Here is a 25,296-nt window from a genome sequence, read left to right as displayed (position 1 = left end):
TGCAGACAGCCTATTGTGGGACCTTGTGATCATGTAAATTAATACTTAATAAACTCATATATATATATACTCCCATATATATAAGTATATATATATACACACATATATATATCCTATTAGTTCTGTCCCTCTAGAGAACCCTGACTACTATACAAGTGTAAATATTTATGTTCTTATCTTTTCAAATAGCTTGAAGTGCTACAAGCATCTGTTTCTCTTGTAGTGCTTCAAACTATTTGAAGATAAAAAATTTATATATGAAATCCACCAACCAATCTGGATTTATACTGATTTGGAGGGGGGAATATCTCCATGATAAAGTTTTTGAATTTTTTTCTTTAGCAATTGGTCTGTGTTCTCAAGGATCAGTTTCACTCATTTCTATTTTCCTAGAAAAATACTGATTTCGTGTAGGATTTAAAATTTATTTTTATAATGTTGAAAAAACTACCCTTATGCAATTCTTTTAATGTCTTCTGCCTCTGAGGTATTTCCCCATTTCCAGTTCTTAATGTATTTGTGCTTTCACCACCAGCGTCCTGATTAGGTTAGTCACTGTTTTTAGTTTGTTTGTTTGTTTAAGACCCAGTTATTGGGTTGATTTATTAGCTCTGTTTTGTCTGTTCTCTAAGACATTTCTTTTCTGCTTCAAATTATTAAATATTTTCATTTGTTTAACTTATTGTATTATGTGTGAGTTAGTTACCAAAATTATTTATTTTCATTCTTTATCAATGCAAGTGTTCGTGGCTAGGAACTTGCCTCTAGTTACTGTGACTTAATTGTATACCATAGGTCTTCATATATAATGCTTTATTATATTTATTTTCCAAGTAATCTGCTCTTTTGCTCTGAACTTCATCTTTAACCCAAAAGCCACTTGTGAGAGCCACTTATTTCACTGTGATCAGTGAAGCTAATACTTTTCCTTTGGGAAATATGTCAGCAATTTCTTTCTGATCTATTATTTTTTTTCTCATGTGAATACTGCAAGAGCTTTTTAAACCATATCTTATAATTATATTAAGATCTATGCATTACTTTTGGTCTATTTGTTTGCCATGGTCTGAGAGATAAATTAGAATATCCTATACAAATTAGAATATTGTATTACTATATTTCTGTCCATTTTACTTGTGCCTATGTATTAATGACTGCCAGATCTTCATTATCATTTACATGCCTTTTACACTTCCAAGTGCTCACGTCTGATTGATTGATTCTGTATGTGTCTGTGTGTGTCAGAATAGTGGTCTATTTAAGAGAAAGTGGCCCTGGCTCACAGAGTGCTGCCTTTTCCTTCAGCTTCCCCTGGGGATTGGATGTTTGTATGAGGCCAGCATGTCTTGCCCCATCTTTCTGAGACAGCTGCAGGATAATCACAATAGATGTTTTCTCCTCTGCTTATTCCACAGTTCTCTTCCAGAAAAGATGGCAAGCAATTGTGATTTCCTCAATGAGACCTACCTCCCCCGCCTCTCTGTAGTAACAAATGGAGGACAGGAGAGTTCCTACAGCCAGCTCAAACATGTTGCTTCTATTCACTCAAACCAAGGACTGTTGATTTTCCTCTTCAGCATCCCCCAATGCTCTGGAAAATGTTTGCATCTGGCTGGCTGTGTCTGAAATATGTAACTCCATATGCCCTCTGTCAGTATCTTCTTGCACCCTGATTTGATATTTATTGCATTTGACAGCTCTTCATCTTAAATTGTGATTCAAGATTATAGATGTCCCTATTTTTGACAAAAACATGGTTTACCTTTTTCTTGTTATTCTTGTTTACATGATTTCAGAGGAGAGAAAGAGGAAGTATCTTTGGTCACCTTTCTCACAGTTAGGATTCCGTTATAACTTTGAAAATTACTGATGCTTTGAGCTTCACTCTAAACAAATGAAATCAGAATTTTTAAGACTCAGCCCAAGAGGTGTTTAATTTGATAAACTCAATAGGTGATTTTTCCATGGGAACGATGCCCATTGCCTTAACCAAACAATAAATATTAATAAATATAAATAAATAAAATTATAGACTTTTAATAATATTTAAAATATTCTAGTTACCTTTCTTTGTATGTACCAAATGTGTATTTTGAGGAATCTTCTTACGTTGTTTGAAGTTTCTTGTCATTTCTAAATAAGAGTACTAAACTGACTTCCATAAAAGCTACTGATTTTAATCTAAGAAAGTATACATAGCTTTAATTATTGAATATATGTCTACTGAGAGTTTATGGGGAGACAAAGCCTGTTTTGGTTCTGTGGAACTCTTTGGTGTTGAAATATTCTGGTCTTTAAGGAATGAACAAAATATCCTTTGAAACATTCAACAATGACGATTTAAATAGTCAACCCACAATAGTTATCCAACCTTTCTTTGCAGTATAATCTTCTTTTACACTATCATAAAATCATATGCCTAGTAAAATGATTGTTTTACTATTCCTCAGTTGCACATCATGCTTTTCCTGATGAATGACTTTGCTCTTACTCTACTGAAATGAATCTTCTCAACTTAGTTGATAAATTATACTTCTTGTGAAAAAACACCTCCAAAATCAATTTCTCTTCCTTCAAGTTTTCCTGACCCAGATGTTGGTTCTCCACTTGTAAATACAATGGGCAATTTCATCTGTATTTTTCTTAGCATGCTTATTATGTTATATTAATTTGCATACTTGACTTTTCCCTTAGTGATAAATTGTAATGATAATAGAATATGTGGTAGTTATTTGGCATCTACGAAATTCCAGGTAACAGATTAGGTCATTGTTTGCATTAATCCTCAAACATATAAGCTAGGTAACATCACTTTTTCTATTTTCCTAATGAGAAAATGTGGGCTGAATGAAGGTGAGCAGTTTGTCCCAAATCACGCAACTAGCCAAGGCCAGTATTTAAATGTCTCAGTGCAGAAGCAGTGCTCTTCATCCATGATGCCCTGCGGTGCCCTAAAGGGCTACTGCCTTTTCAGGGTCTTGCTCAGTAACTTTTACATGGTAAACCCTAGGATATTTATTACATTGAATCTCACCACTTAACCCTTATCATTAGTTTGATCTTAAATAGGCTGTTTTCATATAATTATAAATGTGGAACCCTCAAGTTAACATTTTGAATGTTTCTGTTTCCTCATTATACTCCAGCATTTTAATCAGAATATGTTCTCAGCTAGAGAACGTGGCCTAATCATTAGTTCTTATGCTCTCTCTGTCTTTTAGTGGACTCCAATTGTTTTGTAGATCTGAATTGACAGCAATTACATAAAGCAGCCAGAGGATGATTAGCTTGGAAAGCTGAATTTTGTCAAGTTAATTACCAGTGGTGCACACTGACTTTGATTCATGGATATGGCTTTTTGCAGAGCTCTTAAGATGTTAATCAGCCAACACTTATTTTTTACAGTTTAATGGAAATGTCAGTAGGAGAGTTGCGGGGAAAACCCAGGAACAGAGACCCTGGTGAGCAGTGAATCACCAAATATAAAAGAAATGTTCACTTTAAAGAAGTGTTTTCAGGCTACTTGATCATGAAATGAACACTCCTTTAACTGCTGGAGCTGCAATCAAATCAATCGTCAGTGTTCTTGACAAATGTGAGGATCAATTGAAAGACTGTATTCTTTCACAGACAAACTTTCTAAATTCCACTCAATGGAGCTGTGTGGCAGTAGAGATAAATGTAAAAAGACAAGAACGAATATTTATTCTTTTTAAATATAAAATATTTAGAATGTATTATATACTTTTTTATCAAATTGGAAATATTCTGCAAACTCTTCCTAGTTCAACGTTGAACAAACACTACTGGGAATAAAGAATTCCTCATAATCAAGTCCTTTAGTTGCTTTTTAAGCCTGCTGCCTTTCTTTATCTCATGGTGCCAAAAATCTCTTGTACTTCTTCCTCTGGCAGGGGAAGGGGGAGGGCAGGAAGACCTCCTTACTTGAACACTTTTGAGAATAGTGTGATAGTAAAACTATGAACCCCACATTGTGCTGTCAAATTTTGCCGCTGAATATATTTTAATTTCTGAAAAAAAATCTGACTTTTAAAATAAGGAATCCAAATCTAGAATGTGTATTTCAGCCATCATTTTTAAGCTATTTGTTTGTGACCAAAAAAAAAAAATAAATAAAATAAGCAAAAATAGTAGCCTTATTCGGGTTTATAAGCTTTTTGTTAGGAGGCAACATTGTATTTTAAGGACATTGTATTTTGTATTTCGAAAACTGCAAATCAAGTGTAACATCAGCCAACAAAATATTATAACCAAATACATCTACTTACTGTATTTATAAATATTCTCTCCTGGTTTACCTGTCTCCACTCAGAGCCCAAATTCATACCCAGGAACTGTGTCTCTTTTATAAGCAGAATGCAGAAGCTTCTAGGCTCTGTACTGATTATCATATCCATTAGGTGACTACAAGAATAAATTTTCTAGTAAAAATAACAAGGCAGTTGTAACTTTTGAAGCTAATTAAAATATACACCAACCCTATGAGTAAGGAGAGAGAGTAATAAAAAATGCCTGCTTCATTTATGAATATTATGTAGGCAAAATTAGCATTTTGATATTAAGAAAAATGTCAAAGAATGCTACTGGATTAGGGAGTTTTATATTAGTGAAATAATTTGAAAGAAAGGATTTTTATAGAATTGATTCCTGTCAGCTTATCCAAACATTTGGACAAAAATTCTGTAGGCAAATCATTAACACTTCAGTGCTTTTCTTTGAGGTTTCCTCAATAGAGACACTAATAGGATTTCCGAGCAAATATGGATTTCAATGTTCTTTTGCATTACATTAAAGACCATCACAGTCAGTGGTTTCTCATGCCCCTCTATGCACTAGAGGGGAAAACAACTCAGCTACAATTCTGCAGTGAAGTTTTCCTGGCAGACTATCAGCATGGTCTACATAATTATTTGACATCTTCAAATATTTCATTTTTGAGGTTTGAGAATTTTGGATAATGAGTCCGCAAAATGTATTTGATGTAATTTCATAAATCATTATAATAAATTAAAATATTATGCTGCAGACCTGTTCCAAACTTTTACACGGGAATGTTCTCTTAATGTTGAATGTCCCCATTTATCATTGGAATTTTCCTTAGTTCTCCACATATTAAATTTATGAAATTTAATAAGATGTTTTCAAAGATAGCTAGAAAGTAGACATAACATTATCAGATACTATACATACTGAATACTTTGCAGAAAAATTACTGCCTAAATTAAGCACTATAGTCTTAAAATTGCTTTGACCCGTCCATATGGTGAGGCAAATGGTTTAATGAGCAATTACTCTAGCTTTTCTCATTTGCAATTTAACATTTTCTATTTTATAGTACAAATATTTTTTCAGTCATTGATTCAACAAATATTTTCAGATTTCCTTCTGCACCAAGAATGTAATGATTACCAAAACCAAATTCCTGTTCCTCAAGAGTTCATAATTTAGTGAAAGATTATAAAGCAATACATGCATGTTACGTGCTTATTTTGTTCCTGTATTAGAATCTAATTAGACTGTTTAAATCACCCAAAAGCCCCCCAGTCAGAGATAACCACAGTTAAATTACTGGGATATCTAAATATGTATTTGTGTGTATTTATTAGGTTTGTAGTCACTGTTTTTATTGATTAGAAATGGTCAATAGTGGCAATTTGATACAGTTCAATCTAATTAATATATTCCACTGTATGTGTGACCCACAATTTTCTGCAGTTGAATATTGAAATTATTATCAATACTTTCTATAATAAGTAGTGCTAATAAACTATGGTATATTGCATACCTGGTCATATCAATCTTTATGTATATCTTTTCATTCGTTCCCCAATAAAAATCCTTGTGAGCAAGATACCTAAAGAATATGTACATTTTTAAAAACTTTTGAAATTTATATTTTTAAATTGTGCTGAGGATTTTTTGCTCAGACTGTTGTTTCCATTTCAATTTGACAAATGGTGTTTTGAAAATTAGTGGCTGCTTTATCCATTTTCCCCATGGTTTTCTATTATCTGTCAAATCAACTTTGGTCGTTTATGGTTTACTAAAGAGTTTATACTTCACTCCTGTTTGGCCTTTTTAAAAAATATAGAATTGTCATAGTATTTGCTTTATTGTTAAGGGAAAAAACACCCAAAATATGTTGTTATATCCCTCCCACCATCATTTCTAACATTATACATTTCTTTTCTCCTTTGTTTTCCTATATGTCTTGCCAAGGATTGGTCTATTTTAATGACCTTGTCAAAGAACAAATATTAAATTAAAAATGGCATTTCCCCTTTTTATCCCAATTTTTAAATTTAAGCTTTTGTTTTTGGTGATTTTTTTCTTCTTCACTTTCCTCAAGTATATATTCTTACTCTTTTTTTCTAATGCGTAGTTTGTTTAATTGTTAGTTTCCTTATTTTCCGGCTTTACTATGCCTGTTGCATAATATCTTTTTTGATAGTCATTTTAACTGTTAAATCTCATTTTACACATTATATTAACATTTACATTGCAAGGCATTCCATCACAAATATTACAGATTGATAAAAACTTCACACACATACTCCCCCAAATTGAAACCAGATACAGTCACTTTACTAAATCAATAAAATAATAAAAGCAATGGAAATATTATAACTATTTTAAAACAATAAGGCCTCAGACACTCTGCAAAAGATATTCTCTTACAACTATTATATAACATGTCAGTGGTATGAAATTATATTACATGAAAGTTAGCAAATACCCATTAATTAAGTCCACTCTAATAATGACAATGACTTTAGGATCTGATATGTAGTCATTAGATACATTCGTATTTGGACAACTGTCAAAAGGAACATAGATATTGGGCAACTGAGGTCATTTCTAATGAGGTTCTCAGCTATGTAAAGGTGAGGTGTGTTTTCAGCATACCATGGACAGTTACATCCCTGCTACAGTCACCATCAGGTTTACTAAACAGAATCTAACAGCACACTTGACTCACTGTGCTCACAGCTGGAGACACTTTAGAACTCTTTCCCCATCATCCTCCACAGTGCACCCTCCACCCTTCTCTGAGAATCTCCAAGGTATGCCCTTGAAACAAAATAAAGAAGAGAAGAAAAGGGGCTTTGCCCCTCCCATTTCTGACTAACTAGCGGTTTGGCACAGCAGTGTACTACAAAATTCTCACGCCCTGCAACAGTCAGCCACCACTGGGAGCATGGCTACTTTTGCCATAATCTAAACTTTAAAAAGTCTCATAATGAGAAAATGGGTGTGTAGGAAGATTGAGGGAAGGGACAGCACTGAAAAGAGTTGAGCAATGTTTCCTTTATTCTTCTCAGCTTTTTTAGACTCAAAACAAGTTCTTGCGGACACACATCAAATTGCTGTAGTCCTTTCTTACCTTTGGTCAAAACAAAACAAATGATAAAAAGTATCCCCTTCCTTTCTCTACTCCCCCAAAAATGCATAGTACAGTAAGAAGGTACTATTGAGATGTGCTATTTTGGAAGAAATTAAAATTGGGATATGTAGTGAGGCTATTCACTATCAAGTTGCCAGGTTAGCATTTCACAGCCAGTGTCTGTGACCAGCAAGGAGTAGTGGAACTGAGCGGACCGCTTTCACTGTCTCCTCACTGTAGTCCAACCTTCTGGCTAGGATCCATCCTGCCATCCACCTTCACAAATCATTGGCTCAACTGTAAATACATGGCTGACTGTATCACACCAACTGCTTTATTTTGGGCACAATGGAGTGCATTGGGAGCTGTATGAAAAAGCTTGTGGACTCCATGCTCGCGATAGCTTCAAACAACTGAAAATTCATTTGCTTGGGCAGGCTTCTGAAATATGTTTCCCAGTTATCTGTATCAAACATCAGGTTTCACTGCATTGATGGCTTGCATGAGGCACTCATACGTGGTCTGAACAAATTTCCGTGCGTTCTCACCCACATTGCCAATAAAATATGTCTCAATCATGTCCCCATGATAACCACTGCAATAAAGAGTGATGTCGACATTAACAATATCACCTTCTTCCAAGGACTGTCTGGAATTCTGTGGGAAAATATAATAACTCAGAGGAGAAGGATAACAATTTCTTGCAATGCATGCTGAGTGTACAGCATGGTCTGATCCTTCAGTAGTTACACCTGGTTTAACCATCCCAGCAGCAATATCCAAAACTTCTCTAGCAGCTTAGATACAAGTCGGATCCCTTTTGATCTTCAGATCAGAATGATTTAACTTGAGAAGTATCTTTAAGAGCCTGTTCAGATTCAGACATTCCCAAGGAATGATCAGTAAAATCTGGTCTTTGACAGTAACTTGGCACCGGTCTTGTTGGCATCAGTGGATAATGTGGTCTAAGTTTACCAGTATACGGATATTAACACTGGCCCAAGGGTCAGTGTTAATATCACCTTCTACAGTCCAGGAAGACACTTCTTGCTTTTCCTTTTCATCTTTTGCTTTCTTGTGTAATAATTTGTGAGCAGTTAAATTTTATTTGAGATATTCTGTGAGCAGAAGTGCAAGCCTTGATGCCAAGTTGATGCAGGTAAGACAATAGAGATTGGCCTGGGGACTCCAGCCACCTATCTCCTTGGCCGCCATGCTGCCTGCCTGCTGGGGGAGTACTCACCCGGAAGAGGAGGAGGAAGAGGAAGCCTGTGCATCATTTTATATGTACTTTTTAATCTCTGTTATTTTCTAAACATGATAAAATTGTAAAAGTGACTGTTTTCCTAAGAGTTAATTAAGAGAGTCATTTATCTCAAATGTAAAATGGGTTGATTTGGTAAACATTGTTGGTGTTCAGAGCCATTCCAAATCCCACTTCTCATCTGCCTTCCTTTCCTATAGAATGTGGACAGCCAACATTTTTGTCAAGTCCTCACAACTAGGGTCTAATTCTACCCAATGAGATACTACAGAAGTTGCTAGGTCGTACTTCCAGGAAAGCTCTAGAAGAGGTCTTACAGAGCTTACTACTAGTTTCCCTTTTCTTGGTCCTCTACTCTTCCCCTTGTTCCTGCCTGGATATGGTCATTTGCCCAAAGGCTTAGCAATCATCTTCAACATGAGGATAAAACCACACACTTAGGATACTATGGAGCGGGAGAGGGGGGAGAAAAAGCAGAGATACTTAAGAATGTCCTGGAGTTAATGCACAGATCGAAACTGCCTGCCTCTGGACTTCCTGTTTCATGAAAAAAACAAAGCCTCGTCTTATTTATACTACTTTCATTATGTTTTCTCCTTCTAGCTGCTAAAATTAATGTTAATTGAAAGCATAGCTGTTGTTGATGTCAGTCCTCAACCCAGAATCCTTTTTTACTAATCAGTACGAATGTCTCCCAGCTACCGTGAGCACATAGCTGCACTCTTCTCTGGGAAACTGTCCTGGCCTAAGAAGAGCTGCCTTACTCTGGGCATGACACATCAGCCAATGGTTTCGTGATAGGACAGTCCAAAAGCACTGCCACTCTGCCTGAGGGCGGACACCCGTACAGGGTCATTTGGATGCCAGTTTATATTGGGAGCGATTGAGACTAGACTTCAGTCTCTCATCCCACTCGAACACATTATTCTATTTCCCTCACTTACGGATTTGTCCTGAGTATATTTCCTTAATAAATCACTTGCATCTGGGAAGGCTTATCAAATTCAGTGCATATTTTTATGTTAGGATTTTTAATAAATATCCTATATTTATTTTATAGATAAAGGGTGTAGCATGTGTAGTTTTTGCTTTTTAGAATTTTTCAATAATTTGTCTGCGGCCTAATATAGGACTGATTTTGTTTGGATACATGGAAATTTGAAAATAAAGTGTTTTTTCTAAATAAGTTAGAAGTTTAGTATATAAGTTAATCTTATTAGTTCTATCACTTAAATCCAATATGTTTATATTATTTATCATTTGAGTCTCCTTGTATTTATAACAGTTTCTTAAAATTTGCATGTACATTTTCTGGCTCATTCAGCTCCATCCTTTTTTTTATCTGTGATGTACATTTTCTTACCATCTATAAAACTAATCCTCTACATTCCATCTATCCTCTTTGCTTTGAATTCTGTTGAGTATTTCTGCTTTTCATTTGCTATTATATTTGTCTGACATTCTTCTTATTTTATTTAAAGCTTTATGTCATTTTAAACATAATGACTAAAATCTTTTAAACTTTTCTCTTGTAAATAGCATATATCAGGAATTTTTTTGCCCCAATCTTAAGAGTCTTTGATTTTTGCATTGTTTTTCCTCTTTTGACAATTTGTCCTTGCAGAAGTCTAGTTAACCATCACATTTACTATACTGTATCATATATTTTAAAAATAATATTTCCTCATGTTCATTATTAGACATTTTTAATTATTATAATAAAAAAGAACATGAGGAAGCATTTTAAATAAATACTTTTATTATTAGAATTTTTAAATTCTCATCTCAAATTCATGGGGGTGGTTTCCCTCATGCTGTTCTGGTGATGGTGCATGAGTCTTAGGAGATCTGACGGTTGTATAAGCACCTGGCATTTCCCCTGCTTGTACTTACCTCATCCTGCCACCCTGTGAAGAAGGTGCCTGCTTCTCCTTTGTCCTCCATCATGATTGTAAGTTTCCTGAGGTCTCACCAGCCGTGCAGAACTGTGAGTCAATGAAACCTCTTTCCTTTATAAATTACCCAGTCTGGGGTACTGCTTCATAGCAGTGTGAGAACGAAGTAATACATCCATTTCATCAAATTTCTTCATACGTACTATTTTAAAGCCAGAACGTAGTTTCTGAATTGTTTTAACATTTTTATTTTTCCAAAATATTTTAATATTTGTATTACTTTTTACCACACCAGCAATAATAAAGAATAGCTATATTCTAATCCTGGAGTGGGTAAAATATATTTTCTTCTGTTTGCCACATTCTTTCCCCCTCCCTAGTCATTAAACAAAAGGTTTTATTATTCTTGAAATGTTAGATATTTTGCCATACCTGTGTATTGATTTCTTCTCATCAGTTATTACTATACAAATGCTGATTCAAGACTTCCTTGAACTCATGAAACTTTTTTTCCCCACTATTTTAAATTATTGCTTCTCCTGTTTGCTGTTTTTTTTTTTTTTTTAATTGAATGCCTCCTAAACACCTATTTAATCTCAGAGCTCTGGCCTCCTTGTGTCAAAGAAATATTGTACTGGACAAATTTAACCAGGCAAGAAAAACTTTACTCAAGACTATTGCAGTAGTTGAAAGGGATTAAACTCAACTCCACCAAAACAATAAGTAAGAGAGATTTTAAGAGCTGAGGTGAGCTAGTGGACATGTACTGAAGAATGTTATGATGAGGCTGGTGATTAGGTCAACTGTGTTTGCTAATTGGCACTTGTTGAAATTAGGTTCTACTCTCCTATAGAAACTAAGAGATAGGGGTAGGGGTGCTATCTTCCTTAATGATTATATTTCAAAGGGATGGCTCCCAGGTCCTTGAGAAATACATTTCTGGATTGTAAAACTGGCTAGAGGCTGGGCTGGGAAAAGATTTATGTATGTCTCAAACGGGTAGAGATAGAATTTTCCATTACAAGTTTTCTTTTTTTTTTCTTTTTCTTTTTTTTGTTTTTGAGACGGAGTTTAACTTTTGTTGCCCAGGCTGGAGTGCAATGGTGTGATCTCAGTCTCCAGTAGTTACTGAATCAATGACTATGTGCAAGTTATTTCACTCCTCTGAGCGTTTCTTATAAAACAGAAAAAAAAAAATAACACTTTTGGCTAACTGTGAGGGTTACATAAAAATATGTACAAAAGGCTTTGTATACACCTATAAATATATGAACCATTATTTTCTCTTTCCCCATTGCTCTAAAAAGATGTTGTGAAGATTAAATAAGATTATAAAACACATCTAAAGGAGCTTTGTAATTGTTAGCTTTAAAGTGTTGTTAATATCTATAGGAGCAGGTTATATTTATCTGTTTTTTTTTTTTTTTTTTTTTTTTTTTTAGATGGAGTCTCGCTCTGTCACCCAGGCTGGAGTGCAATGGTAGAGAAAGAATTTTCCATGACAAGTTTTCTTTTGTTTTTCTTTTTTTTTTTTTTTGAGACGGAGTTTCGCTTCTGTTGCCCAGGCTGGAGTGCAATGGTGTGATCTCGGCTCACTGCAACCTCTGCCTCAGGTTCAAGTGATTCTCCTGCCTCAGCCTTCTGAGTAGCTAGGATTACAGGCATGCGCCACCACACCCGGCTAATTTTGTATTTTTAGTAGAGACAGGGTTTCTCCATGTTGGTCAGGCTGGTCTCGAATTCCCAACCTCAGGTGATCCACCCGCCTCGGCCTCCCAAAGTGCTGGGATTACAGGCATGAGCCACTGCACCCAGCCCGATTACAAGTTTTCTAAGGTAAATCCCCTAGAAAATGGAGGTAAGGGGACTGAGACTTAGGAAGAAGCCAATTTAGTCAAGCTAAGTGGAACTTAAGTCTTTCTTGGTCACATGTCATTTGTCTTTTGTAATTTTGGTCTCTTTATATTTTTCTGAGTTCCAGGAGAATTTCCTGAACTTGTCGTCTACATGGCTAATTTGGTAAAATTTCATCAGCAATCTCTATTTTCTTTCAGGTTTTAAATGTAGCAATAGTGCTTTTCATTCCACACAATCTCTCATTGTTTCAGAGCATTTTCTCATCCATGATTCTTATTCTACCTTAATCGGAAAAGCATGTCCTTGGTTTATTTTTGATACCAACACAATAAATTCAAAAATTCTTTATCGTGTGTTGTAGTAACCAATGTATAAATCTATACTCTGTCTTATTTTAAATATCACTGTCTTTTGAACCAAAGTAAGTGTTCTTCTGTTTGCTCATGATCACAGAGGACGGTCTGTACATTCTTCAGTACTGAGTATCCGAAAAACTTATGTATCTATTTCCAGATATTTATAGCACAAATGAAAGGAGAATAAAATAATTTTAAATTCTTTTATTTTTATTTTGCTAGTCAGGAGATCCAACAGCCTAGGGCAGTGGCAGACAGAAATTACGTTGTGTTGGAAGTCAGGACAGGATCTATCAGCCTATATTGAAGGTCAGTTTTCTTTTTCTCTGTTTGTTGAAGAAATCAGTACTTGGATGAGCCAAGCCTCTATTCTATGCCTGAAAGACACTCCTGTAGATATCCAGGGATTGCAGTGGGGCCCTCTCTTTGTTCCCAGAATATGCCAGAATCTGACCATAACTGGCTTTTAAGAGAAATGATGAGCAAACTTCTGCTAGTATCTGGGACTGACTTACCTATGAGGCAGGCATAGTAGGTACAGTGCCTAGGGTACATGTTACATTTAGAGGTTCAAAAATGTTCTAATTTGTCTTAAAATTAGAAATGAAAAATATAATGATAATGAATATATAATAATGAATCCAGCCTGGACATACAAGGAATAGTATATATAAAATAATGAATATATAATGAATGAATCCAGTCTTTACACCAAGACAGAATACAATTTGTAATTCTCTCTGTCTCTGCCTCTCATTTATAATTTATAATTCTCTTTCTCTTTCTATTAGAAGGAGAGGCCCAGGCAGTTAGAAGTGTCTAAGATCCATGAAAGTCATAATGAGGCCCTGCTACCGTCTCTTCCACTTACATTTTAGATAAACCATTTAAACATATGCAGAGATTCTTGGTCACATTAGTAGTTCCTTCAAACTAGTATGACTTCACTATATCTAGCAGAAATATGTCAGAGTTTCTAGTTGTGAATATAACCCATTGCCATATATCCCCTGTTTTTGTATCTTGTTGCTTACTGTGGTACAATCCTAACAGGGCAAAAGGTGTGATCACTTCATGCCTGGAATGAATAACAGAGCTATAAAAGTTTCAGTCACCTATGATAAGTCCGTGAATAACACATCAAGTGTTTCATAAAACACTTTAAAAAACAAATCAGGGATAATAAAGTATATATTCTTTCAAAGCTCAAAAACCACTCAGATGAACATTTATATAGCCATATTCCATTTAGTTCCAGTTTCCTCCACTTTCTGGAAAAATTCTGAAGGTTCAATCTGGAAGTCTCATGAGAGTCATCTTTGAGGCTTTCAGGTTAATAAAACTGAAAGTGGAAAGCAGCTGAGGTTGGCTTCTTCACCAGACAACGACTTTAGTTATTAGAGAGGAAATCTTAAAAGATTACGGAACAATTTAACCCAGCAAAGGGAAATCTAATATGCAATGAAAATAATGATCTTGAATAGCTAAGAATTAATTATGTGGAATTCCACAGTCTAAAAACATCATCTATTAGGCCTGGATGGAACAGCTTCCAGATAAGGAGCGAAGTCGGCCTGTCTCCTCTGTGTCAGGCTCCCGCCAGTACACTCACTATCCCATGTCATCCTCTAGCAGCACTCTATGGAAGCTACTTTTATTATTAATATTTCATAGACAATAAAGCAGGCTGAGAGATTTTAAGTAACTTGCCTAAAGTCAGATCTAGTAAGGCGAGAGTGAAAGCCAACAAATTCTATTTAGTTCTTTGCTCTAAACTGATTACCCTACTCTATCTTCAAAACACCTTTCCTTTACATAGGAAAAAAAAAAAAAAAAAGCACATTTGTTGGAAGGCTCTCATTAAAATTTTACCGCCTTATATACGTTTTCCCTCAGCATATATGCAGAAGTTTTCTTACTGGATGTGGTTTTGCTTTATTTTATTAAGAAATAAATTCAAATATGCTTAGAAAAGAGAGAACCAGTTCTATTACTCTCTGAAATATTTTACATTACTAGACTTATTCTACATTAACACTTCTTTTCTCATGTACCACAAAATCCATACTATATATAATATATATAAAACATGGATAGTGTGTGCATGCGTGTGTGCGTACGTATGTGTGTATATGTATATATCGGCCAACTGTTAGACTTTCAGTAACTATTTTGACTCTCTGAGAGTGGAGTTTACTGTCACGTATCTCAATAAACTATAAGTGGCTTGAAGACATGGACAATATCTAATAGAGACCTACAACCACTTTTCCAAAGCTCATAGGGCCAGATATGTTTTGGACCTAGATATTTTTTATAATTTTTAGAAACTTGTGTATATATGTGTATATACATGTTTGGAATTACAACATGTAATCAAAGGCATCCATATTTCTTCAGCAAAAACTGTGAATATTGTGAATATTCACACCAAGTGGAATAGAGAAGATATAAATTGCCTAAACCAGTTCAGAACAGGTTATCCTGACAAGTGAGTTCAGGTCAAGATCAAATTTTGTCACCAAATGAGCCACAGACACTGCGTGTTTAGTTTGAATTTCTATATTATAAGGAAGGAAATGTGGCCCTGTCCTTCTTTTGTATCTGCGCAGCTCCCCTACAAGGTGTTTGTTAGCTGATGGAGAAGTCTGTTATTCCCCACGGCTCAAATTAATGTAATATGTCCCAATTCAGCAGACAGCATCCTTCATGATAAATTATAAAAATGAATATACTAAGTTTTGAGATTGAGAATCAAAGTCAAATTTTTCTTTGGCATTTCTCTTTGGCAGGGAAAATAAGTTGATGTTTTTAGAGATCTTTATATGACATAAAGAACCTTAAAACCTAGAAAAAAAGGTTCAATATAAAAAAAAAGGAGGTAGTCCTGCATATTTTTTTTTTTTTTTTTTGAGACGGAGTCTCGCTCTATCGCCCAGGCTGGAGTGCAGTGGCACCATCTCGGCTCACTGCAAGCTCCGCCTCCCGGGTTCCCGCCATTCTCCTGCCTCAGCCTCTCCGAGTAGCTGCGACTACAGGCGCCCGCCACCACGCCCGGCTAATTTTTTGTATTTTTAGTAGAGACGGGGTTTCACTGTGGTCTCGATCTCCTGACCTCGTGATCCGCCCGCCTCGGCCTCCCAAAGTGCTGGGATTACAAGCGTGAGCCACCGCGACCGGCCTGCATATTTTTATAGTCATCATCCATGTAGCTACTTTGCCATTTTGGGGCAGAGAATGTGATAAGAAACATGACAAACTGGCACATGAGATTGCTATGAAAGAGGACGGAGATAGAATGCATTAATCCTTTATGTAAGTATCACTGTCTGAAATGTAATTCTGATAAGTGAGATGTCTAGATGAAAGTGATGCCTGGGATTCGGAAAGAGAAGAGAGAGATTCAACGAATGCATTTGTTTTCTTAAATGAGAAAAAACATATTTCACTTTATATTTTACATATTCATAGCTGGATTTCAGTTTAAACAATCTGACTACATATATATGTATATATATGTGTATATATGTGTATATATATATGTGTATATATATGTGTATATATGTATATATATTATAACATTTCTCTCTTTTTTTGTTTTTTTGAGACAGAGTCTTGCTCTGTTACAAATAGGCTGGAGTGCAGTGGTGCGATCTCAGCTCACTGCAACCTCCAACTCCCTGGTTCAAGGGATTCTCCTGCCTCAGCCTCCCGAGTAGCTGGGATTACAGGCATGCACCACCATGCTCAGCTATTTTTTTTGCATTTTTAGTAGAGACAGGGTTTCACCATGTTGGCCAGGATGGTCTTGATCTCCTGACCTCGTGATCCACCCGCCTTAGCCTCCCAAAGTACTGGGATTACAGGCGTGAGCCACCGCGCCTGGCCTGACAATACTTTTTTAATTACACAAAAAATTGTTATGATTATTAAACTTTCAAGGAGACTTATAATATGATTCAATTATCCATCTACTGTATTGTCTTTGCATTTCAAATACAATTCAATTCTCAAAAACACAAAACAAACAGTCACACAAATGGTATTTTACTCTATGCCTTAATTCACTGGTTGTACTGCATGACTCTTATGTGTGTATACAGACACACACACACACACCCCTTTGAGATGGTTGTTACTTATCCTGTGATCTAGCTATAGTATTTAACAATGAAACAAGCATACTCTTAATTAAGTCTTTAAAAATCAATGAAAAAAACTAGAACCGAAGAGACCAAGTTAGTACCAATAAATATGTTTTTCAAAACTTACTCTTTTGATTCTAACATATTTTAGAGATAAATAGGTGAAAATAAAAACAAATAGTCTAATTCTTAGACTAGTCATGAGTAGACAAGTCTAAGAAAGCCACATTAGGCCGGGCGCAGTGGCTCATGCCTGTAATCCCAGCACTTTGGGAGGCCGACACAGGCAGATCACGAGATCAGGAGTTCAAGACCAGCCTGACCAACATGATAAAACCCCGTCTCTACTAAAAATCAAAAAAAAAAAAAACTAACCGGGCGTGGTGGCATGTGCCTGTAATCCCAGCTACTCGGGAGGCTGAGACAGGAGAATTGCTTGAACCCAGGAGGCAGAGCTTGCAGTGAGCTGTGATCGCACCACTGCACTCCAGCCTGGGCGATAGAGTGAGACTCCCTGAAAAAAAAAAAAAAAAAGAAAGCCACATTGATGAATGTCAAAGTATTTGGACCACCAAGACAAATCTTTTAACAAACTCTACTCTTTTAACTTTGCATGGTACTGACACAAGGTAAATAATAAATATTTGCTTTGTTGTCTAAGATCTACAGTTATGTAGCAAGCATGTTATGTATTTCATTTGAACCATGCAAGAATATAGTAAGCAAATAAGGATGATATATTTTATTGATCTCAAAGCACAATAAGATAATTTAAGTTTCACAGTTACACATGGAATATAGTTAAGGTTTCAGTCTTGATTCAAAGATAGATTCTATTTTTCATAAAAGCCACTGCTTCTTTTCTTTCAGTTGTGATATTTAGTAACTCTTTTATAAGCCCGATCATCAGGTTAAGAAGGACAACTAATTAGAATTTGCTTATAAAAAGCTTAGAAATTATACAGCAATTTTTGAGCTTAAAGTTTATGATGTCTAAATGATTAGGCCTATATATAAAGCTTCCATAAATACCATACTCCGAAAATACAACTCTCATCAATCTTAAATCAAAGTAACTATTAATTCATCTTCCCATTGTGTCCACATATTACTGATTTATTTAGCAAACTCTAATATTATTTAAAAAAATCCATAAATTGCATTATTTCCTTTGGTGACTCAGCAACTGTTAATTTTTCCATATTGAGCACATTATTTCTAAGTGAGGGGCAACACTTGTTCAAGGGACAAATAAGTAAATGATTAACTTCAGTTGTTCAGTGTTTACAAAGTTTTGAACCGTAATAACATGCAGGTAATCAAATAATGCTGATCTCAAATAGCCTCTGTTAAAAAAAAATCAACCCCTCCAAACATCCAAGTTGAGGGGAAAGAAAATGTGATGAAACCATCCTTCTAAGGGCATCTTTGGAAAATGTTCTCTAATGGAAAAGAAAAAAATCCCAGATATTCATCATATGAATAGCCAGGGCCCAGAAATGCACATAAAGGCCTTTTCAGATAAAGATAACAGTAGAGTAAGAGAAAGTTTTGAAGGATAGATGTGATGTCCATCAGATGTAACTTAGAATCCCAGCCCTATCACTTATTGACTCTAAACTTGTAACCTCACTTGACCTCAGTTTCTTCATCTTTAAATAGAGGATAGTAGTCTCTACCTCACAGTGCCATGTGAGGACTCTATTTAGTTGTACTGCTGCGACGTGATGGGTTTTAGAACACTTTAGCCATTGCCCCTAGAGGCTTCCTTTTTCGCCCACTAGGACAAAAATAGTGGGCTCTACCAGCATGACTGAATTCACTGAAGCCAGCCCCCAGTGTTGACTGGAAGCCTCTCGGGTTCCTTATCAGAGAAGGCACTGAAAAACACTGGGCACGGTGGCTCACGCCTGTAATCCCAACACTTTGGGAGGCCCAGGCTGGCAGATTACGAGGTCAGGAGATCGAGACCATCCTGGCCAACATGGCAAAATCCCATCTCTAGTAAAATACAAAAAAAAAAAAAAAAATTAGCCGGGCATGGTAGCACGCGCCTGTAGTCCCAGCTACTCAGGAGGCTGAGGCAGGAGAATCGCTTGAACCCGGGAGGTGGAGGTTGCAGTGAGCCAAGATTGTGCCACTGCACTCCAGCCTGGCGACAGAACAAGATTCTGTCTCAAAAGAAAACAAAAAAAACAAACAAACAAAAAAACCTTTCATGAACCTCAGGAAATATCCTTACAATTATTCAGCACGTTCTTGGTTTCAAATGAGAATGCACATTACTTTAAGAAAGAGATATCTGTCAGATGAGATAAAAGAAACTAAATAGACCCAATTCCATGTGAAAACATAAATAAAACACTGAGAAAAAATTAAAACTTAATCTACTTTTAAGTCATTCAATTAAAAATTTAGAATCTTTCTCTTTAAAGACAAAATATATAACCCATTTACAAAAAAGTCCCATTTTCTTAGTAACTTTAAAGCTCACTAAAGACTGATTAATATAGACCTAAAGACAACAAACCTAGTTTTGTAAGAATTCATGGGCACAATTACTTTTCAACAAGGCCCTATTTTGCTGAAGTAATCCGCCAGGTGTCCCATGTATACAGGAGTAATTTTATCCAGTGGTGCCCGCAATTCTAAAGCTTCAACTTAACCAATGCTAGAAAAACAAAACTATATTTCTACATAAAACTGTGAAATGACTTTCCCTCATGATGTCATAAGGCTCCTTCAAGAAACTGACTTGAAATAAAATAAATGAAGTTCATCTAAAAATGATTTTATATTTACAAATATTGACACCCAGTGAATGAGCAGAAATTCACTTATTTTAAATACCAATTTGGATGGGTAGCTGAAGTTCAAATAAGTATGTACTTTGGAACTGAAAGGAAGAAAAAAAATTTTAAGTCCGAAATCCAATGCATACCACGAATATAATAACTATACCCTATGACATTCTTCAAAGCCCTTTATACGAAAAGTAGCTCAGTGTTCATTTTAGTTGAGTTTAATGGATTTATTATTTATAATTTTAGGTTAATGAATGTCCTGTATTGATTTTCTTATTTATATATACATTTAGGTCAAACAAATAGCTTCTATACAGAGGTTCAACTGTGTTTCAGCTTAATACAAATGACTGTTAAAGAGACTGAGAGCAGTAATTTTAGTCAACTTTTTGCTTGTAGTGGGTTCAGGTTTTGATCTCAGTCTTCAGTAGTTAGTGAATCAATGACTATGTGCAAGTTATTTCACTTTTCTGAGCCTTTCTTATAAAACAGAAAAAAAATAACACTTTTGGCTACCTGTGACGGTTACATAAAAATATGTACAAAAGGCTTTGTACACACCTATTAATATATAAACCATTATTTTCTCTTTCCCCATTGCTCTAAAAAGATGTTGTGAAGATTAAATAAGATTATAAAACACATCTAAAAGAGCTTTGTAATTGTTAGCTTTAAAGTGTTGTTAATATATATAGGAGCAGGTTATATTTATCTGTTTTTAAGTAGACTGATTTCTACATGGGTTCCTTAACATTAGAGAAGAAAGAATTTCTGGTGTTCACTCTGATATGGTTCATTTATTCTTAGTATCAGAAGTTTACCCTCATCTTGTCCCTGTAACTATGTAATGAGATCACAGATGGTTTTCAACTACAATTACAGTAATAATTGTTGCCAAATTCTGAATCTAAACTATCTATGTATCTTCCAATGCCCTTTTCATTGAAGGCTAAGCCAATGAGTTTCAGATATGCCTGGAAATGCAGCTAGTGTCTCAGTCTCTAGATACATTTTGTAATTGCCCATGTCCGACACCCAGGTGGTGTAGGCAAAGCTTTATTCATAATAGGTATCAAGTGTATATTTTGAAGGATACATTGCTCCTTATATGGGACTTTCAACATTTGTTAGAGGTTGTCTCTTGTCCCAAGGTATTTAGATTTGTGGAAGAATAAAGGAGGAGGAGAGGAGGAAGGGGAAGGAGGAAAGGAAGGGAGGAAAAGGAAAGAGGAGGAAGAAAGGGAGAGAGAGGAAGGAAAGGAGGAGGGAGGGAAGGAAGGGAAGAAGAAGAGGAGAGAAGAGAGAAGGAATGGAAGCATCTAGTACCCTTGCAAGGATGCTGGGGCCAGTCCCTCATTACTTAACAACCTCTTGCCATGGAAAAGTTTATCCTTTTCTTCAAGCTTCTTTCCTTAGATTTTTTTTAAAGCTACCTTTTGAGTTTATGTGAGGCTTAGGGACAGTATTTTTAGAATGCCCTCTGTAGTGCCTGACAAAGAAAGTAGGTCTCAAGAAATGGTAGTTTTCTTCATATCTGCACCTCTCCCTCCTTAACTATTATCCTCTATCCATTTCCCTATGTCAAGGTGCAAGCCCAAACTAATTAACTCTGAATGTCTGAATGGTGGTGCCCAGGCATCAGATCAGTATTGTTAAAGTTACCCAGGTGATTTTGACATTCAACTAGGTTGTGAGTCACTCTACCATCCTGACTTTTAAAATGTTACAGATATCTGTGGAACTTAATTCTTAATCTCAAGGGTGCATTTACTAGTGATTTGTGATGGCAAATTACATCAACTCCTCTGACTGCTAAACTATAAGAGATTTGAAATCAGTTAATGAAAAGGCTTCAGATCTGTTCCACTGGCTCCCCCAAAGGCTTGATTGTAATAAAAACTTGAGACCCTAACAGATTTATTTCTTAAAAGCAACAGGAATGTCAATATTTTCTCCAACACAAGAGGAATCAGATCAAGACCTGGAAGACTATTTAGTTGTTTTTTAATATCAAGTTCATGCAAAAGTAATCTCAGTTTTTGCCATTGAAAGTAATGGCAAAAACTGTGGTTACTTTTGCACCAATTTATAAAAAAAATTAGTAGTGTTAAATGAAGGCAAAAAAAAATCCTGCTAATGTGGCTATCCTATGCATAAACGAATCTGTTCTGTTCTTTTCTCGCATTAATACTCTTGGCATCATTATCATTTTCTGAGATAAGAGTTACCAGTTAACAAAGAAGTGTTGGCACCAAAGTTACTACTTAGGGCAGTGCTACCCAAAGGAGGCTCTCAAAAAAGCAGTACCACCATCACCTGGGAGCTTGTTAAAATGCAAATTATCAGGCTGCACTCCAGACCTAATGAATTAGACTCTTCGACAGTGGGGTCAAGGAATCTGTTTTTTTTTTTTTTTTTTTTTTGAGTCAGAGTCTCGCTCCGTCGCCCAGGCTGGAGTGCAGTGGCGTGATCTCGGCTCACTGCAGGCTCCGCCTCCCGGGTTCACACCATTCTCCTGCCTCAGCCTCCCGAGTAGCTGGGACTACAGGCGCCCGCCAACACGCCTGGCTATTTTTTTTTGTATTTTTAGTAGAGATGGGGTTTCACTATGTTAGCCAGGATGGTCTCGATCTCCTGACCTCGTGATCCACCCACCTCGGCCTCCCAAAGTGCTGAGATTACAGGTGTGAGCCACCACGCCCCACCAAGGAATCTGTTTTAACAAGCAATTCCAGTGATATTCAATGTACATTCATGCTTAAGAATCATGGGCTTAGAGGAAATCTAAAACAAATGAAATTCAGTTCTTAATCCATGGTGTTATATTTTCTTATCGCATGTCTTTCTACATCCATTTTTTAATTTTTCTACAAAAATGCTCCCAAAATTGTTTTCTTTCACAGAGAATTTTTCAATCAGCTGCAGAATGACCATGAGGACTTGAAGTTCTTGTCTAAGGTCAATATTTACCTCTTTTTTAAGAAACAAAAGACTTTCAGTCTAGTTTTGAGTGGATCGCATACAGAGCATAGAGTTAAATATCAAAGGCATATTTTGTTTCAGCAGGTCCTGAGGCAGTAAGAATCCCTCGGGAGCTGGATAGCACAAAATCCCAAAGTTTCAGAAGCTGCAGAATATTCATATGATATAGTCACTTTTAGCTCACTGAAATATAATCTTGCATTTTGGTTGCTTCATCTCTATAAAAAAATTCATGTTAAATAGCATTTTTGACAACCCTGACATCTTACAAGGTAATCAGTTTGAGGTTGAATAAATGAAAGTCTGCAGGAAAGCGGATTCAACATGTCACTTCTTAAAGCAAATAATATATAATATTGATCTCAACCTCTATTTCTGTGAAGATATAAAAGATAAGAGCATCTTGATAATAAAGGATTAGACGTGCTACTGTATCTTTTCATTTTCCAACAAAGATGAATAACGTAACTTCACAAATAATCAACATTTTAATCATGCCTATGTTGGAGAGATGGGGGAAGGTGCTATTATTCAGTAATATGGGATCCTTTGTGTAAGATTTACAGTTACTATCCAGCAACCCATTGATTCCAGAAACACACATACTGTTCCACTTTTCTTCATGAAGTGCCCTAATTGCATGACTTTCTTGAGTTTATTAATGTTTAAAGTGAAAATCTGCTTTTTGAAAATCCAAAAATCTTTAATATGTGTCTACCTGTGAAGAATTTTCAAACAGACAAGATGCTAAGTCAACTGCCAATTGTAAGTTCTTTAAGTAGAGAATGCTATTTTCTGAATAATACAAACAAAAAAATAAAACAGCGGGTAATCATTCCCATCTCATACCATATAGATAGTCAAAGAATAAAATAAGATCTTTCCAGTGATCAGTAGAATCCCAATTACCCACCAGGGAGGTCACTTGACCTCATCCTGTTCCTCTTAGCAGTGAGAAATAGAGAAGAGTGTAATTTCATAATACTAGGGGAAAAAGGTATGATTCTGTCATTAAACAATAGATTTGACCAAAGCACTAAATGTGGAAAAGACATATGACTCTATTTTCCAGTGGTTCTCATAGTAATAATGCATAAGGGTTATTGGATTGGACATTTCATTTACTTTTTCGTTTATTGTATTGGGAACATATAGAGCTCCTTCATTCTCCCTAAATACTGACTTTCTTTTCCTATGCCTTATGGCATATTTTTAACATGATAGGACCTTAAAAATACTACATGTACAGCATAACTTCTCTAGCACTTTCATTAGTCAAATGTTTTTTATGGTGTGGGGGGGGCATTTATATGTGTTATGTCATTCCATATAAATAGAAAAATCAACCCATGATAATATTCCAAATAATCAATAGGTTATTAGCATAAAGAAACAGAAATCACTAAGTTTATTCTGCATTTAAAATATATATATATACACATACTTTATTTAGTATAATATAAACAAGTATGATAACAACCATGATAAAATGCTCCTCAGCATGACAGTACTGATTTTATCCAACATCAAGTTTATTTAAATTTCTGCTCAATAAATCCCTGTAATTATTCCCATGAACTATATCAATCCATGACTTGAGGGAGAAAAATACTTCTCTAGATGACATAAATCACTTCAATTATATTTTTGAGAAAGCAGTAAAAAAAAAAAAAGCCATGATATAGGATTCAAAATAAAAGGCTCAGTTCATTTAAAAACTTTTTAATGGAATGTACTTGGTTTTGAAATGAAGGCAAAAATAAGGTCCTGAGCAGAAGCAGAAGCTAGTGGTGTTTTTCTTGCACAGTTTGCAGAACCATAAGCCAAATAAACCTCTTTTCTTTATACATTACACAGCCTCTGGTATTCCTTTATAGCAATACAAGCAAGAGTGCGAAGGGAAGTGCCAGACTTCTTTTCAACAACCAGCTCTCATGGGAATTAAGAAATAACTCACATCCCCAGATTACCTGCAGGACGACAGCAAGCCGTTCATGAGGGATCCTCCCTGGTGACCCAAACACTTTCCATTAGGCTACACCACCAACACTGGGAATTAAATTTCAAAATGAGGTTTTGGGGAACAAACATCCAAACTATAGCATGTTACAATGGTTCCTGAAACTTACAAGAAAAATCCAGAAGATGGTTTTATTAAGTTTCTAGGAATTGAGTTATATCAATCAGCTATTGTCTGATAATACTGCAAAATAAACATCCCCAAATTACAACAGGCATTTATTTTTTTCTTGCTCATAGGTCCACAGTTTGACTGGGCCAGTTACACTTTAGGCTATGGAGTTGGTTGGGCTTGCTCTAAGCTTTGTATTGAGTTCAGCTCTGCTCAGATCTCTCCACATCCACCTTGGATCCGCAGGTTCCTAGCACATGTGCTTCTCAAGGCAGATGACAGAGTATAAGAACCAAGCATTACTATCACACTAGTCTTTAAGTAAAAAAAAAAAAAAAAAAAAAAATAGCAGATGCACATTTGAAACCTCTACTTAGTTCCTATCCACTACTATTACATTGGTCACAGAAAATCACATGGCCTAGCGCAACATCAACTGACATGGCAGTATGCTCTA

General features: G+C 35.7%; 1 protein-coding gene and 1 pseudogene across 4 annotated transcripts in view; both read right to left on the bottom strand.

Moving 5' to 3' along the window:
* The window catches only part of CNTN1 (contactin 1), a 391,570-nt gene that overhangs the window by 346,602 nt on the left and 19,672 nt on the right, over window positions 1-25,296 (bottom strand). The window lies entirely within an intron of this gene.
* Window positions 1,574-15,670, bottom strand: LOC129466696 (methionine aminopeptidase 1-like; annotated as a pseudogene).

The sequence above is a fragment of the Symphalangus syndactylus genome, chromosome 17, assembly GCF_028878055.3.
Source record: "Symphalangus syndactylus isolate Jambi chromosome 17, NHGRI_mSymSyn1-v2.1_pri, whole genome shotgun sequence".
In the NCBI taxonomy this organism is placed as follows: Eukaryota; Metazoa; Chordata; class Mammalia; order Primates; family Hylobatidae; genus Symphalangus; species Symphalangus syndactylus.
Note: the sequence above shows the minus strand (reverse complement) of the source record. Positions and strands in the feature narration are given on the sequence as shown.